At 44.5% G+C, this 15828-nt stretch overlaps 1 protein-coding gene and 1 pseudogene across 2 annotated transcripts in view; one reads left to right on the top strand and one right to left on the bottom strand.

The window, feature by feature from the left end:
- Positions 1-15828, top strand: part of TDRD5 (tudor domain containing 5) — a 602913-nt gene that overhangs the window by 274957 nt on the left and 312128 nt on the right. The gene's annotated exons all lie outside the window — the stretch shown is intronic.
- On the bottom strand, positions 10686-10805 carry LOC134963834 (5S ribosomal RNA; annotated as a pseudogene).

Below are 15828 nucleotides of genomic sequence, written 5' to 3'. Positions count from 1 at the left end.
CCCCCTCTCTTTTTAACCCTTTGAGCCTGAAAACTACAGGGGAGAGCCTGGGGAGCTGTCTTCCAGCTGCACTGTGAAGAAAAAATGGTGCCAGTGTGCTGAGGGAGATAGCCCCGCCCCTTTTTCGGCTGACTTTTCTCCCGCTTTTTTCATGGATTCTGGCAGGGGTATTTATCACATATATAGCCTCTGGGACTATATATTGTGATTTTTTTTGCCAGCCAAGGTATTCATATTGCTGCTCAGGGCGCCCCCCCCCCAGCGCCCTGCACCCATCAGTGACCGGAGTGTGAGGAAGACCGAAGTCTTCTGCCGCCGATTTCCAGGACCATCTTCATGCTTCTGGCTCTGTAAGGGGGACGGCGGCGCGGCTCCGGGACCGAACGATCGAGGTCGGGTCCTGTGTTCGATCCCTCTGGAGCTAATGGTGTCCAGTAGCCTAAGAAGCCCAAACTATCTACAGTCAGGTAGGTTCGCTTCTTCTCCCCTTAGTCCCTCGTAGCAGTGAGTCTGTTGCCAGCAGATCTCACTGAAAATAAAAAACCTAAAATATACTTTCTTTTCTAGGAGCTCAGGAGAGCCCCTAGTGTGCATCCAGCTCAGCCGGGCACAAGATTCTAACTGAGGTCTGGAGGAGGGTCATAGTGGGAGGAGCCAGTGCACACCAGGTAGTCCTAAAGCTTTCTTTAGTTGTGCCCAGTCTCCTGCGGAGCCGCTATTCCCCATGGTCCTTACGGAGTCCCAGCTTCCACTTAGGACGTCAGAGAAAAACAGATGATGATACTTTCAGTAAATGTAAAAAGGTCATTAGCCTGGTTGCCACAGACATCCCATCTAGACAAGGGGAGACCCTTTTGGTTAACTTTTTGGGAGATCCTGACAACGGATGCCAGTCTACAGGGCTAGGGAGCAGTGTCCGGAAAATAATGTTTCCAAGGACAATGGACCACAGAAAAAAGTTGCCTGCCAATAAACCTGTTAGAACTTCGGGCCACATACATGGCACTGATTCAGGCAAAGGACATTCTGCAAGGAAAACCAGTCCAGATCCGCTCGGGCAATGCAACGGCAGTAGTGTACCTCAACCATCAGGGAGGAACTCGCAGCCAAAAAGCAATGAAGGAGGTAAGTCACTTACTAAAGTGGGCAGAACTCCATCTTCTAGCATTGACCGCAGTGTTCGTTCCAGGAGTCCTAAACTGGGAAGTGGACTTTCTCAGTCGACACACAATTCGTGTAACTGAATGGGCTCTACACCCGGAAGTATTTCAGACTCTAGTAGAAAAGTGGGGGTTGCCAGAGCTAGATCTCATAACGTCCCATCTAAACAACAAAGTTCTGGCATACGGGTCAAGAACAAAAAATCCTGGAGTGATCCTTGTGGATGCACTGTCAATGAAATGGGACTTTCATCTGGCATATCGGTTTCCTCCCATCACCCTGTTAACCAGGGTGGTGAGGAAAATAAAACAAGCAAGGGGTGCCGTGATTCTAATAGCTCCGGCTTGGCCCAGAAGGCATTGGTACATAGATCTGCAGAGAATGTTGATGGATGCTCCAATTCTGCTCCCTCAACGTCCAGATCTACTAATGCAGGGTCCCAGTTATCACAGGCATCTCGATCGCCTGTCTTTGACGGCATTGCTGTTGAAACCTCTATCCTGACGTCAAGAGGTTTCTCACAACAGGTAATTCAAACTATGCTCAGAACAAGGAAACCCTCCTCAGCTCGCATATATCACCGAATATGGCAAGCCTATATTCATTGGTGCAGTGAAAGAAGTATGGTTCCAAGATCTTTCAGAGTATCCAGAATCTTATATTTCCTTCAGGCAGGAATGGATAAGGGTTTGAAGGTGGCTTCATTGAGAGTTCAAGTTTCCGCATTGACTGTATGGTTTCAAAAGAAAATTACAGGATGTGCATACTTTTTTCCAGGGAATGCTGCGCATTCAACCACCCTTTGTTCCTCCTGCAGTACCTTGGGATTTAAGTCTGGTCCTCAAAGCCCTTCAAGGGGCTCCATCTCCATTTGAACCACTTAAGAAAGTGGATCTTAAATGGTTGACAGCTAAAGTACTCTCTCTACTGACTATTACATCAGCTAGAAGAGTATCAGATTTAGAAGCGCTGTCATGTAAGTCTCCTTTTCTGATTTTTTTTTATCCAGGTAAAGCAGTTCTCAGAACTAAGTCTGGTTATCTTCCGAAGGTGGTCTCGAAGTTTCACCTTAACGAAGATTTTGTAGTGCCGGCTTTTCAGGTATCGGGACTGTCTACGGGAGAAGCATCGCTGGACGTAGTCCGTGCATTAAGAATCAACGTAGAACGTACCAGTGCCATCAGAAAATAAGATTTTACTTACCGGTAAATCTGTTTCTCGTAGTCCGTAGAGGATGCTGGGACTCTGTAAGGACCATGGGGAATAGACGGGCTCCGCAGTGCACTGGCTCCTCCCTCTATGCCCGTCCTCCAGACCTCAGTTAGGGAAACTGCCCAGAGGAGATGGACAGTACGAGGAAGGATTTTTGTAAATCTAAGGGCGAGATTCATACCAGCCACACCAATCACACCGTATAACTTGTGATAAACTTACCCAGTTAACAGTATGAACATCAACCTAGCCACGGTACCACCGAAAACTATAACATAACCCTTATGTAAGCAATAACTATATACAAGTCTTGCAGAAGAAGTCCGCACTTGGGACGGGCGCCCAGCATCCTCTACGGACTACGATAAATAGATTTACCGGTAAGTAAAATCTTATTTTCTCTAACGTCCTTGAGGATGCTGGGACTCCGTAAGGACCATGGGGATTATACCAAAGCTCCCAAACGGGCGGGAGAGTGCGGATGACTCTGCAGCACCGATTGAGCAAACAGGAGGTCCTCCTCAGCCAGGGTATCAAACAAAGCTTCAGTCTTCCTGATTCTAGCCATTCTGGTCACATAAATCTTCAAAGCCCTGACTACATCCAGGGACTCGGAATCCTCCAAGTCCCGTGTAGCCACAGGCACGACAATAGGTTGGTTCACATGAAAAGATGAGACCACTTTTGGCAGAAAGTGAGGGCGAGTCCTCAACTCTGCCCTATCCACGTGAAAAAACCAAGTGTGGGCTTTTATGTGATAAAGCCGCCAGTTCGGAAACACGTCTTGCCGAAGGTAACGCCAACAACATGACCACTTTCCACGTGAGGTATTTTAACTCCACAGTTTTGAGTGGTTCAAACCAAGGTGACTTGAGGAAACGTAACACCACGTTAAGATCCCAAGGCGCCACCGGAGGCACAAAAGGAGGCTGAATATGCAGCACTCCCTTCACAAAGGTCTGTACTTCAGGAATAGAGGCCAATTCTCTTTGAAAGAAAATGGATAAGGCATAAATCTGGACCTTTATGGACCCTAATTTTAGGCCCAAAGTCACTCCTGTTTGAAGGAAGTGGAGTAGACGGCCCAAATGGAACTCCTCCGTAGGAGCAGCTCTGGCCTCACACCAAGCAACATATTTCCGCCATATACGGTGATAATGTTTTAAGGTCACATCTTTCCTAGCCCTGATCAGCGTAGGAATGACTTCCTCCGGAATCCCTTTTTCCGCTAGGATCCGGCGTTCAACCGCCATGCCGTCAAACGCAGCCGCGGTAAGTCTTGGAACAGACAGGGCCCCTACCGCAGCAGGTCCTGCCTTAGAGGAAGAGGCCACGGATCCCCTGCGAGCATCTCTTGCAGCTCTGGATACCAAGTCCTCCGTGGCCAATCCGGAACAATGAGTATTGTTCTGACCCTGCTTCTTCGTATTATTCCCAACACCTTGGGTATGAGAGGAAGAGGAGGAAACACATAGACCGATCTGAACACCCAAGGTGTCACCAGAGCGTCTACCGCTACCGCCTGAGGGTCCCTTGACCTGGCGCAATACCGCTTTAGCTTTTTGTTGAGACGGGATGCCATCATGTCGATTTGAGGCAGTCCCCAACGATCTGTGATCTGTGCGAAGACTTCTTGATGAAGTCCCCACTCTCCCGGATGCAGGTCGTGCCTGCTGAGGAAGTCCGCCTCCCAGTTGTCCACCCCCGGGATGAACACCGCTGTCAGCGCGCTTACATGGCCTTCCGCCCAGCGTAGAATCCTGGTCGCTTCTGCCATGGCCATTCTGCTCCTTGTTCCGCCTTGGCGGTTTATATGAGCCACTGCCGTGACATTGTCTGACTGAATCAGAACCGGTTTTCTCCGAAGCAATTCCTCCGCTTGACGCAGGGCGTTGTATATGGCCCTCAACTCCAGGACGTTGATGTGGAGACAAGACTCTAGGCTTTACCAGAGACCTTGGAAATTTCTTCCCAGTGTCACTGCTCCCCAGCCTCGGAGGCTTGCGTCCGTGGTCACCAGGACCCAGTCCTGAATGCCGAACCTGCGACCTTCTAGTAGGTGAGCACTGTTCAGCCACCACAGGAGAGATACCCTGGTCCTGGGAGACAGTGTGATCCTTTGATGCATTTGTTAATGGGACCCGGACCACTTGTCCAAGAGGTCCCATTGAAAAGTCCTCGCATGGAACCTGCCGAAAGGGATGGCCTCGTAGGAAGCCACCATCTTTCCCAGGACCCGCGTGCAATGATGCACTGAAACCTTTTTTGGCTTTAATAGGTTCCTGACCATGGCTATGAGTTCCTGAACCTTTTCAATCGGAAGAAAAACCTTTTTCTGGTCTGTGTCTAGAATCAGGCCCAAAAAGGTCAGACGCGTTGTAGGGACTAGCTGGGACTTCGGTATATTGAGAACCCAGCCGTGTATCTGCAACGTCTTCATGGGCAGAGACACGCTGTCCAGCAACCTCTCCCGAGATCTCGCCTTTATGAGGAGATCGTCCAAGTATGGGATAATTGTGACCCCCTGCCTGCGCAGATTTCCGCCATTACCTTGGTGAAAATTCTCGGGGCCGTGGAAAGCCCAAACGGCAACGTCTGAAATTGGTAGTGACAGTCCTGCACTGCAAATCTCAGGAACGCCTGATGCGGGGGGAATATCGGAACATGAAGGTAAGCATCCCTTATGTCCAGGGACACCATCCAATCCCCCCCCCTCCAGGCTGGCGATGACCGCCCTGAGTGATTCCATTTTGAACTTGAACCTCTTCAAGTACAGGTTCAGAGATTTCAGGTTTAAAATGGGTCTGACCGAACCGTCAGGTTTCGGGACCACAACCAGGGTTGAGTAATATCCCTCTCTTTGCTGGAGATGAGGAACTGTGACAATCACCTGTTGAATATACAATTTTTGGATTGCTGCCAACACTAGCTCCCTCTCTGACGGGGAAGCCGGCAGAGCCGATTTGAAAAATCGGCGAGGAGGCAAGTCTTCGAATTCCAGCCTGTATCCCTGAGAAACAATCTCTAATGCCCAGGGATCCACCTGCGAGTGAACCCAGACGTGGCTGAAAAATCGAAGACGAGCCCCCACCAGATCTGCCTCCCCTCGGAAAGCCCCAGCGTCATGCGGTGGACTTTGCAGACGCAGGGGAGGACGTCTGCTCTTGGGAACTAGCTGTGTGCAGCTTTTTTCCCATGCCTTTCCCTCTGGCAACAAAGGATGATCCACGTACCTACTTGTTTTTATTGGAACGAAAGGACTGCATTTGATAATGAGGTGCCTTTTTTGTATGTTGCGGGGGGACATAAGGTAAGAAATTTGACTTAACAGCCGTAGCCGTAGAGACAAGATCCGAGAGGCCATCTCCAAACAACTCCACCCCTTTGTAAGGCAAGGACTCCATATGCCGCTTTGAATCGGCATCTCCTGTCCACTGTCGGGTCCACAAGAGCCGCCTAGCAGAAATAGACATAGCATTTATTCTGGAGCTTAATAAACAAATGTCTCTCTGAGCATCCCTCATATACAAGGCAGCATCTCTGATATGCTCTATGGTCATTTGAATGGCGTCCCTATCTAAGGTGTCAATTTCCGTAGATAAGGAATCTGCCCATGCTACAACCGCACTACAAACCCAGGCCGACGCCATAGCCGGTCGAGCAATAGTACCGGAATGATTGTAAATGTGCTTTAAGGTAATTTCCTGCCTGTGATCAGCAGGTTCCTTGAGGGAAGCCATATCCTGAGAAGGCAGTGCCACCTTTTTGGACAAACGTGTCAGCGCCTTGTCAACTTTTGGCTAAGATTCCCAGCGTATCCTATCAGTTTGTGGAAAAGGATACGCCATGAGAATCCTTTTGGGAACTTGTGGTCTCCTATCCGGAAATTCCCAAGCCTTTTCGCACAAGTCACTTAATTCAAATGAGGATGGAAAAGTGACTTCAGGCTTTTTCCCTTTATACATGTGTACCCTCGTGTCAGGGACAGGGGGTTCCTCAGTAATATGCAAAACCTCTTAAATGGCCATAATCATGTACCGTATACCCGTAGCCACCTTTGGCTGTAATTTTGCATCTTCATAGTCGACACTAGACTCAGTATCTGTGTCGGTATCTGTGTCATCGATCTGGGATATGGTGCGCTTCTGAGACCCCGAAGGACCTGGTGCCCCAGGGACAGGCATGGACTGGCTACCTGACTGATCCCTAGCTTCTGCCTTGTCTAATCTTTTATGCAATAGATTGACATTTGCATTCAAGACATTCAGCATATCCACCCATTCCGGTGTCGGCATTGCCGACGGCGACCTGACATTTAAGCACTCCCCCTCCCTATTAAGCGAGCTTTCCTCGTCAAACATGTCGACACACGCGTACCGACACACATCACACACACACACGGAACCCCTTTTCTGAAGACAGTATCCCTATCAAGGCCCTTTGGAGAGACAGAGAGTATGCCAGCACACACCCCAGCGCAATAACCCTGGAGACCAACACAAATTGTTTTTCCCCAGCAGCGCTGTATAATATGTAAACTGCCAATTATGTGCCCCCCCTTCCTCTCTTTTAAGCACCCTTTCACCATGTGTAAGCAGGGGAGAGTCCGGGGAGCTTCCTCTCAGCAGTGCTGTGGAGAGAAAATGGCGCTGGTGAGTGCTAAGGGAGAAGCCTCGCCCCCTCGGCGGCGGGCTTCTGTCCCGCTCAAACTTAGTAAAATATGGCGGGGGCTCTTTTATATACATGTACAGAGCCCACCTGTACATGTATATAGTCTTTTTGCCATGCAGAGGTTTATATTGCTGCCCAGGGCGCCCCCCCCTGCGCCCTGCACCCTTATAGTGACCGGAGTGTGTGAGGTGTACGGGAGCAATGACGCACAGCTGCAGTGCTGTGCGTTACCTCAGTGAAGCTGAAGGCTTCTGCCACCTGACGACTTCTGTCTTCTGTACTTCTAGCTCTATGAGGAGAACGGCGGCGCGGCTCCGGGTGTGGACGCCCAGTAAGAACCTGCGTTCACCCCCTCTGGAGCTAATGGTGTCCAGTAACCGAGGAAGCAGAGCCTATCTTTGACAAGAAGGTCTGCTCCTCTCTCCTCAGTCCCTCGATGCAGGAGCCTGTTGCTGTGAAAAAGTAAAAGGTAGAAAGAAAAAATCCAAACAAAAATGCTTCTAGGCAGAGAACTCTGGAGAGCTCTCTGCAGTGCACCCATCTTGCTCTGGGCACAGTGTAAAACTGAGGTCTGGAGGAGGGGCATAGAGGGAGGAGCCAGTGCACACCCAGAGTCCAAAGCTTTCTTAAAGTGCCCTATCTCCTGCGGAGCCCGTCTATTCCCCATGGTCCTTACGGAGTCCCAGCATCCTCAAGGACGTTAGAGAAAGACAGATTCTCTCTTCATTCTCTACGGATTTCACGAGGGGATGGCCTGCTACTAAACAGACGCTAGTAAGATGGCTTCGAATGACGATTTCAGAAGCATATTCTCGAGCTTATCTACCTGTTCCGGCTAATGTCTCTGCTCATTGTACAGGTAAGGTATGTCCTTCATGGGCAGCACAACATGGTGCTTCAGCAGAACAGATATGTAAGGGAGCCACATGGTCTTCCATTAACACATTCATTAGACATTATGCCTTGGATACCTTTGCCTCTCATGACGCTGAATTCGGGCGAAAGGTTCTCCTGTCTAATCAGGAGCATTCCCACACAAAAAAATTGCTTTGGGAAGTCCCATTGTTATCCTGTGGATAACCTGTGGACCCTGCCGGAGAAATATATGTTATGGTAAGAACTTACCGTTGATAACAGTATTTCTCCTATGTCCACAGGGATACCACCCTGACGCACCTGACTTGAGAACCTTTATACTCACTAACCTCTTGCATGGAAGGGTGTGCATGTGTGTTGTTCTCGCCTGAATAGGGTTCTACATAATGCTCCTGCCTAAATGCTTTGTAATACAACTGATTTGACTGAGCCAGTGGGCGGGAATATATGGACGAGCCCGTTGCATCCTGGGAGGCCAGAAAGCTTGTGATCGTTTGGTGCCAATCCGCTGTCACTCCATCATATCCCAATGTTTTCCTGTGGAACCCTGTGGACATAGGAGAAATACCGTTTTCAACGGTAAGTTCTTACCATAACGTATATTTCAGCCTGATAGTGCTGAGTTGAGAACACATGCTTCCTTTCTTCTTGTGGTCGTTTCGGCTTTTCATATCAGTCAGCTGATTGTGGTACCGTACTTACAGAAGGACTTTGGGACACCACCTTCTCTGGATGTAGTGAGAACGTTAAAGATCTACGTGGAATGGACAGCACCTTTATGAAAGACTGATGCTTTATTTGTGCTTTTTGATCTTCCGCGGCGAGGGTGGCCTGCTATGAAGCAGACCTTGGCCCGCTGGATTCGGTTGACTATTCATCATGCTCATCTACACCAATCTAGGCATCCTCCATTTTCCATTCCGGCCCATTCTACACGCTCAGTTGGGTCTTCCTAGGCCACTAGTAGGGGTTCTACCACGTCTCAACACTGTAGAGCAGCCACTTGGTCCAGTATTCATACTTTAGCCACATTCTACAAGTTTGATACTTTTGCAGCTTCATCTTCAGTTTGGCCATCTTGTTTTGCAAGTTCCTCAGTGATCTCCCGCCTAGGGGGAAACTTTGGGACGTCTCCACGGTCTTGAAGTTGTTCCAGTGTCCACTAGTGGCTGACAGAAAAAGGAGGCTTTTGGTACTTACCGATAAATCCCTTTTAGTGAGCTGTGTAAAACTTTGAACTGTGCTTATCTTTGTGAGTGTTGAAGATGCTTAGCACATTTTTTTCTGTGTTCACATTCCTACGTAATGTAGGGATCATTTTACACAGCGCACCAGGGGAGCTTTCAGTTGTATGGCATGTTGTCCCTGGGTGCCTACCGTTCTGGTAATTTTGAATTCCGCCCTGCAGATTTAATGTATTTAAAAAAGAACTACTGTCTTTACTTCGTACTGGCCCACTTGTCAGGACTTGCTACATTGTAATGTATTCTGCAGTGCCATATCCATCTGCTGCTATTCAGCACTGTACTGTAGTTTTCATTAGTGGAACAATCACCACCCAGTGGTAAAGCTGTATATTGTATGCTGTTTGTCCTCTTGTGCCTTATAACTCCTTACTTCGCTTGTATGGCGCAACTAGGACATCGATGAACGTGGCTACATCTGTACATCGGGAAATAGTTAAGTAGGAAATAGTGAAGAAAATTTGTCCTGTTGTGTTGGATGTGGTTAGTCCCCTAGGAGCAGCTTTTGTACATCCCCGTTGTTATGAAGTGTCCCCCAGATGAAGGAAAGAGAAAACAAGATTTTTTTGGTACTTAACAGTACTTATCTCCTTGTCTGACTTAATCTTGGGGACACTTCGATCCCTCCCTTATTGGTTAAGTATATGGGAAAGATACTGTATTAATAGTTTTTTCTTTGACCAATCGTTGAGGCTTTTTAAGCTCAAACTGATGAGGGGATGTGAAAGGAGGAGCTTATATACTGGTAAAAATTCCCTCATTAAATGCTGATGCCTAAATCCCTCACTAACCCCATGGTTATGAAGTGTTCCCAGATGAAGTTAGAGAAAGAAATTTAATTGGTACAGTAAGTACCCCCCAAAAAATCTTGTTTTCTATGGCGTCACAAAGTTTTCATACCTCCTTACAGGTTAAACATAGAAAAAAGGGAGTTTAAGGGGGAAAACCGCACCAGTCTGAATAGATTTTAATGAAATAGTTAGAGGCCTCTGAAAAACTGAATTTAAATAGAATTCCTTCTATATATGGCAACCATAGATGTTGTAAGGATTAATCCCAAAATCGTATAGTGTTGCTATCAGTGGTGCTCCCTGGAGTCAAAAAGTATCAAGTACAAAGAAAGCCAAAAGGAGAGTTTTGGAAAAGACTCTTTTGTGGGAGCACTCCAATTCAGAGGTTATTAGTGTAATTTATGAATTGTTAAATAGAAACAATGATAGTTAACAAAAATCAAATTCAGGGAGTGACTACCTATGAAATTAATAGTAGCTTAGCGAGAATATTAATAAATTATTCGTGATCTCCAATACTCACGATTAGCAAATCGCCAGGAGCAAATTTCTGTGATACTTTTGTCACCATAATTCTATGTGATATATCTCATGAAGTAAGTGACCATCATTCATTCTGCGATTAATATCCATTACGGATTTTTGTAGATGCAGAGAATAAAATCATTGGTCACACGAATCCCAATATTGGATGACATACAACTAAGTGCCACTGTGTCCAAGAGCCAATTTATTGCAGTACCAGGGTGTTCAAAGGAGGTCTCCCTTCCTCGTACTGACCCGGCCTTTCACTGCTTAGCTTCCACGTTCAGAAGAGATTGGGCATCTCCAGTGGAGTATGACCGCAATTATTGGACTCCTTTCTTTGGTCACTCCAAATATATGCCAAGTGACTACTATATGTAAGGAGTGGAAAATGTATATAATTCGTAACAATTGAGTTACAAACTGAAAAGGATTACATGCAAACAGCTGATAAATCAGCATAAGATACAGTGATCACTGGGGTTAGTTGTATGTATATAGTCACTTAAATATATGAGGGAAAAATTCAAATATACCACATATAAGCAAAATATGTGACACGGCGGTCACATGGGAGTAAATAAATGCATATTATCACAAATATTCATTAACTGATAAGTCAATATATGACATGGCGGTCATGACACAGTTGTCATAAAGAGATACTTAAATTACGGAAAGGTATGTGACAGAGTGGTCACAGAACCTTAACAATAACCAGCTGATTGATCAGCATATGACACAATGGTCACAAAGAGATAATTATAAATACAATCCCTTAATTATACCACATGTGACCTGATTGTCACACGTATTCATCAATTGATAATTCGGTTTGTGACCCGGCAGTCACGACACAGTGGTCACAAAGAGATACTTAAATTGTGGAAAGGTATGTGACACGGCGGCCACAAAATCCTTAACGATCACCAGCTGATTAATCAGCATATGACACAATGGTCACAAACAGATAATTATAGATATAATCCCTTAATTATTCCACATGTGACATGGTTAACAACCACCAGTTGATTGATCAACATATGACACAATGGTCACAAAGAGATAGTTATAAATACACTCCCTTAATCAATTGATAATTCGGTTTGTGACCCGGCAGTCACGACACAGTGGTCACAAAGAGATACTTAAATTGTGGAAAGGTATGTGACACGGCGGCCACAAAATCCTTAACGATCACCAGCTGATTAATCAGCATATGACACAATGGTCACAAACAAATAATTATAGATATAATCCCTTAATTATTCCACATGTGACATGGTTAACAACCACCAGTTGATTGATCAACATATGACACAATGGTCACAAAGAGATAGTTATAAATACACTCCCTTAATTATACCGCATGTGACATAGAAGTTCACAGAAAAATTATAAATAAGTTATTAGAAAAATTGTATATGTGGAAAAATTCATAAATGCCACATTACATCATTAATTAATAAATGTTATGTTTGTGCTTAGAAAAAATCACCTGTACGGCCGTACCAATTAACTTAAGTGCCTGATTAAGGCAGAGTGGCAGACAATTTTGAGTAGATATCAAACAGATACCAGCTATAATGAACAATTATTTCTTTAGATTGCACTTGAGGACTGAACTGCTATAGGGTATCTCTGATGTTCAGAGTTCTATAAGAGGTATTTGCAGATTATTCAGTCAGTCAGTTGCAGCCTTGCAAATTTTCACTTTAAAATAGTTAGATTGCACATTGGTGTGGGGTATATACGATACCAGTGCTGGTCTGTACGCTGTCCATTCCGTTTTAGGCCGTGTAAGGGCTCCGAGGACTGCAGCGGCGTGTGTCTGTAATAGCGGTGGGTTGTAGACGTTGCCGCGGAGACACTCCGGAAGCTGCAGCAGCGTGTGTCCGTGGTCTCACTGAGGGCCGTTACCTGGTGATGGTCTAAGCGCTCCGGCTGGCGCGATCACGTGTGCGCATCACGTGATTTACTTGATCCTGACGTACTTTTCGCAAATTAAGCTTGGTCACAGGACGTAATGTGATCACTGAAGGTTCCAGTTTATGTAGATCGGGGCTCTTAGCTGATTGGATGATTTGTTTGATGAACATAATAGTCCACCAATCTTGTGGGTTATATTGGTCTCCCAGGTTTCACAATAATAATAAAAGTAGTTACCACGGCTTGTGTTAGTTTGTAGTGGATTTGTAGTATAAATAATATGCCAAGGCATGTTTAATAAGGTGAAAAACATATTGTTGATGTGCAAGTAGTGATATGTTATTAATTAATTTATAGCAGTGCCTTAATTGATTAATAAGTAATAAGTGATGTGATTCATGATGACTTTTATATTAATTTTTATTATTGATTGGTGAAAATTGCGGGGGAATGAAATATTTAATAAGGAAGTGAGGGAAAAATGGTGAATTAATTGTACTTATTTGTGATGATAATGGAGAGGACAGGAATAATGTGAAGAGAACCTATGATGAAGATGTGCTGTTGAATAGAAGTGGTGGGAATGTGAGTGATATGCTGTTACTAGCCTGTGATGAAATTGTGCTATGTGAGAGTAGATAAGTGTGACAAGAGCGTGATTAATAGTCTGTTATTAGGAAATGGGATGTTTTAAAAAGAGGTGTTGTAAAAATATTTTATGTGAGTTAACCATGGCTAAAGGGAGAAACTGAAGGTGGATAGCAAGTGTTATGAAATGAGGACATTAATTTAGATAAACCCCGTAGTTTATGTTTTCATTCATACCTGTTGGGTATAAGGATCCCATCTTAAAGATCCATTCGCTCTCTCTTTTCAGTAAGTTATCGGTTAGATTACCTCCTCGTATTCAGAGTTTAATTTTCTCCAAACCAAAGACTTTGTGCTCCTCCCATCTATTCTCATGATGGGTGTAAAAATGGCGAGCAACTGAAGTTAGTTGCTTCATCTTAGCCTTGTCCGTGATGGCATTACGTATAGATCCTACATGTTCTAGGACTCGCTGTTTGAGCGGGCGAGTTGTCATGCCAATGTATTTTTGGTTACAGCTACATTTCAAGCAATAAATAACTCCTTCCGTTTGGCAGTTCATGTAGTCTTTTATTTGTATCATCTTTCCGAATTTATCTTCTATTTCCTTTGTTGAATCTATATATTTGCAGGCTTTGCATTTGCCACAGGGGTATGTTCCAGTGGCTATTGGTCTTTTAGTAGGGAATTTTTGAAAGTGACTGCTTACAAGTCTGTCTTTGAGGTTTTTGGATCTGCGCCAACTCATGGCGACCTTAGGACCCAAATTTTTGGATAGGGTAAGATCTGCATGTAGAATATGCCAATGTTTCTGTATTGCTGTGTTTACCCTCTTCCATTCTTGACAGAAATTCCCAACAAAACGAATGGTGTTATCAGTACTTGTATTTTTTGGTTCTCTTTTGAAAATTAAGTCCTCTCTTTTGATGGTTTTGACAGTTTTCATAGCTTTTTTTATTGAGGTTTTACTGTATCCCCTATCGCATAGTCTATTTGTCAGTTCTATGCTTTGTGTTGTAAATTCCTTGTCATCTGAACAGTTCCTGCGGAGTCGGAGGAATTCCCCTTTTGGAATATTTTCTATGGTAGGGGGAAAATGAGAACTGGTTTGGTGTAATAAGGTGTTTGTTGCTGTGCTCTTCCGATATAATTTTGTAGCAATCATTCCTTCAGGGTTCTTGTAAATCATCAAGTCCAAAAATGGAAGCTCCGATTGGCTTATACTATGTGTTAGATGAATATTCAAATCATTCTTGTTGAGATGTTCTATGAATTGGTGCAGCAGCTGTAGGTCACCTTCCCAGATCATAAAAATGTCGTCTATGTATCTGTTCCACATAACGACATGAGACGTAAATATGTTATTGTGGTCTTTGAAGATGATTTCCTTCTCCCACCATCCAAGAAATATGTTAGCATATGTGGGCGCACAGGCCGCCCCCATAGCCGTGCCCCTTGTTTGGAGGTAAAATTTGTCATTAAATGTAAAAAAATTGTAATGTAGCACAAAATGAAGTAATTTAATCAAAAACAGGTGAAAGTCCTTCTTTGGTTCATTATATAGAAAGTGTGCTACCGCTCTTATCCCATCTTTATGGCCTATTGATGTGTATAAAGCCTCAACATCTAGTGACACCAAGTATTGATTTTCTTCTAGTCTCAAATCATGCAGTTTCCTCAATATGTCAGTTGTGTCCTGGACATATGAGGGAAGATCAAGAACATATTGTCTGAGGTGTAGATCAAGGAAGATACTCGCCTTTTCTGTTAATCCCCCTATCCCAGACCCATTGTGTCTGGGATAGGGGGATTAACAGAAAAGTCGAGTATCTTCCTTGATCTACACCTCAGACAATATGTTCTTGATCTTCCCTCATATGTCCAGGACACAACTGACATATTGAGGAAACTGCATGATTTGAGACTAGAAGAAAATCAATACTTGGTGTCACTAGATGTTGAGGCTTTATACACATCAATAGGCCATAAAGATGGGATAAGAGCGGTAGCACACTTTCTATATAATGAACCAAAGAAGGACTTTCACCTGTTTTTTATTAAATTACTTCATTTTGTGCTACATTACAATTTTTTTACATTTAATGACAAATTTTACCTCCAAACAATGGGCACAGCTATGGGGGCGGCCTGTGCGCCCACATATGCTAACATATTTCTTGGATGGTGGGAGAAGGAAATCATCTTCAAAGACCACAATGACATATTTACGTCTCATGTCGTTATGTGGAACAGATACATAGACGACATTTTTATGATCTGGGAAGGTGACCTACAGCTGCTGCACCAATTCATAGAACATCTCAACAAGAATGATTTGAATATTCATCTAACACATAGTATAAGCCAATCGGAGCTTCCATTTTTGGACTTGATGATTTACAAGAACCCTGAAGGAATGATTGCTACAAAATTATATCGGAAGAGCACAGCAACAAACACCTTATTACACCAAACCAGTTCTCATTTTCCCCCTACCATAGAAAATATTCCAAAAGGGGAATTCCTCCGACTCCGCAGGAACTGTTCAGATGACAAGGAATTTACAACACAAAGCATAGAACTGACAAATAGACTATGCGATAGGGGATACAGTAAAACCTCAATAAAAAAAGCTATGAAAACTGTCAAAACCATCAAAAGAGAGGACTTAATTTTCAAAAGAGAACCAAAAAATACAAGTACTGATAACACCATTCGTTTTGTTGGGAATTTCTGTCAAGAATGGAAGAGGGTAAACACAGCAATACAGAAACATTGGCATATTCTACATGCAGATCTTACCCTATCCAAAAATTTGGGTCCTAAGGTCG

Source organism: Pseudophryne corroboree, chromosome 9 (assembly GCF_028390025.1).
Source record: "Pseudophryne corroboree isolate aPseCor3 chromosome 9, aPseCor3.hap2, whole genome shotgun sequence".
NCBI lineage: Eukaryota > Metazoa > Chordata > Amphibia > Anura > Myobatrachidae > Pseudophryne > Pseudophryne corroboree.
This window is presented reverse-complemented; position numbering and strand designations above follow the sequence as displayed.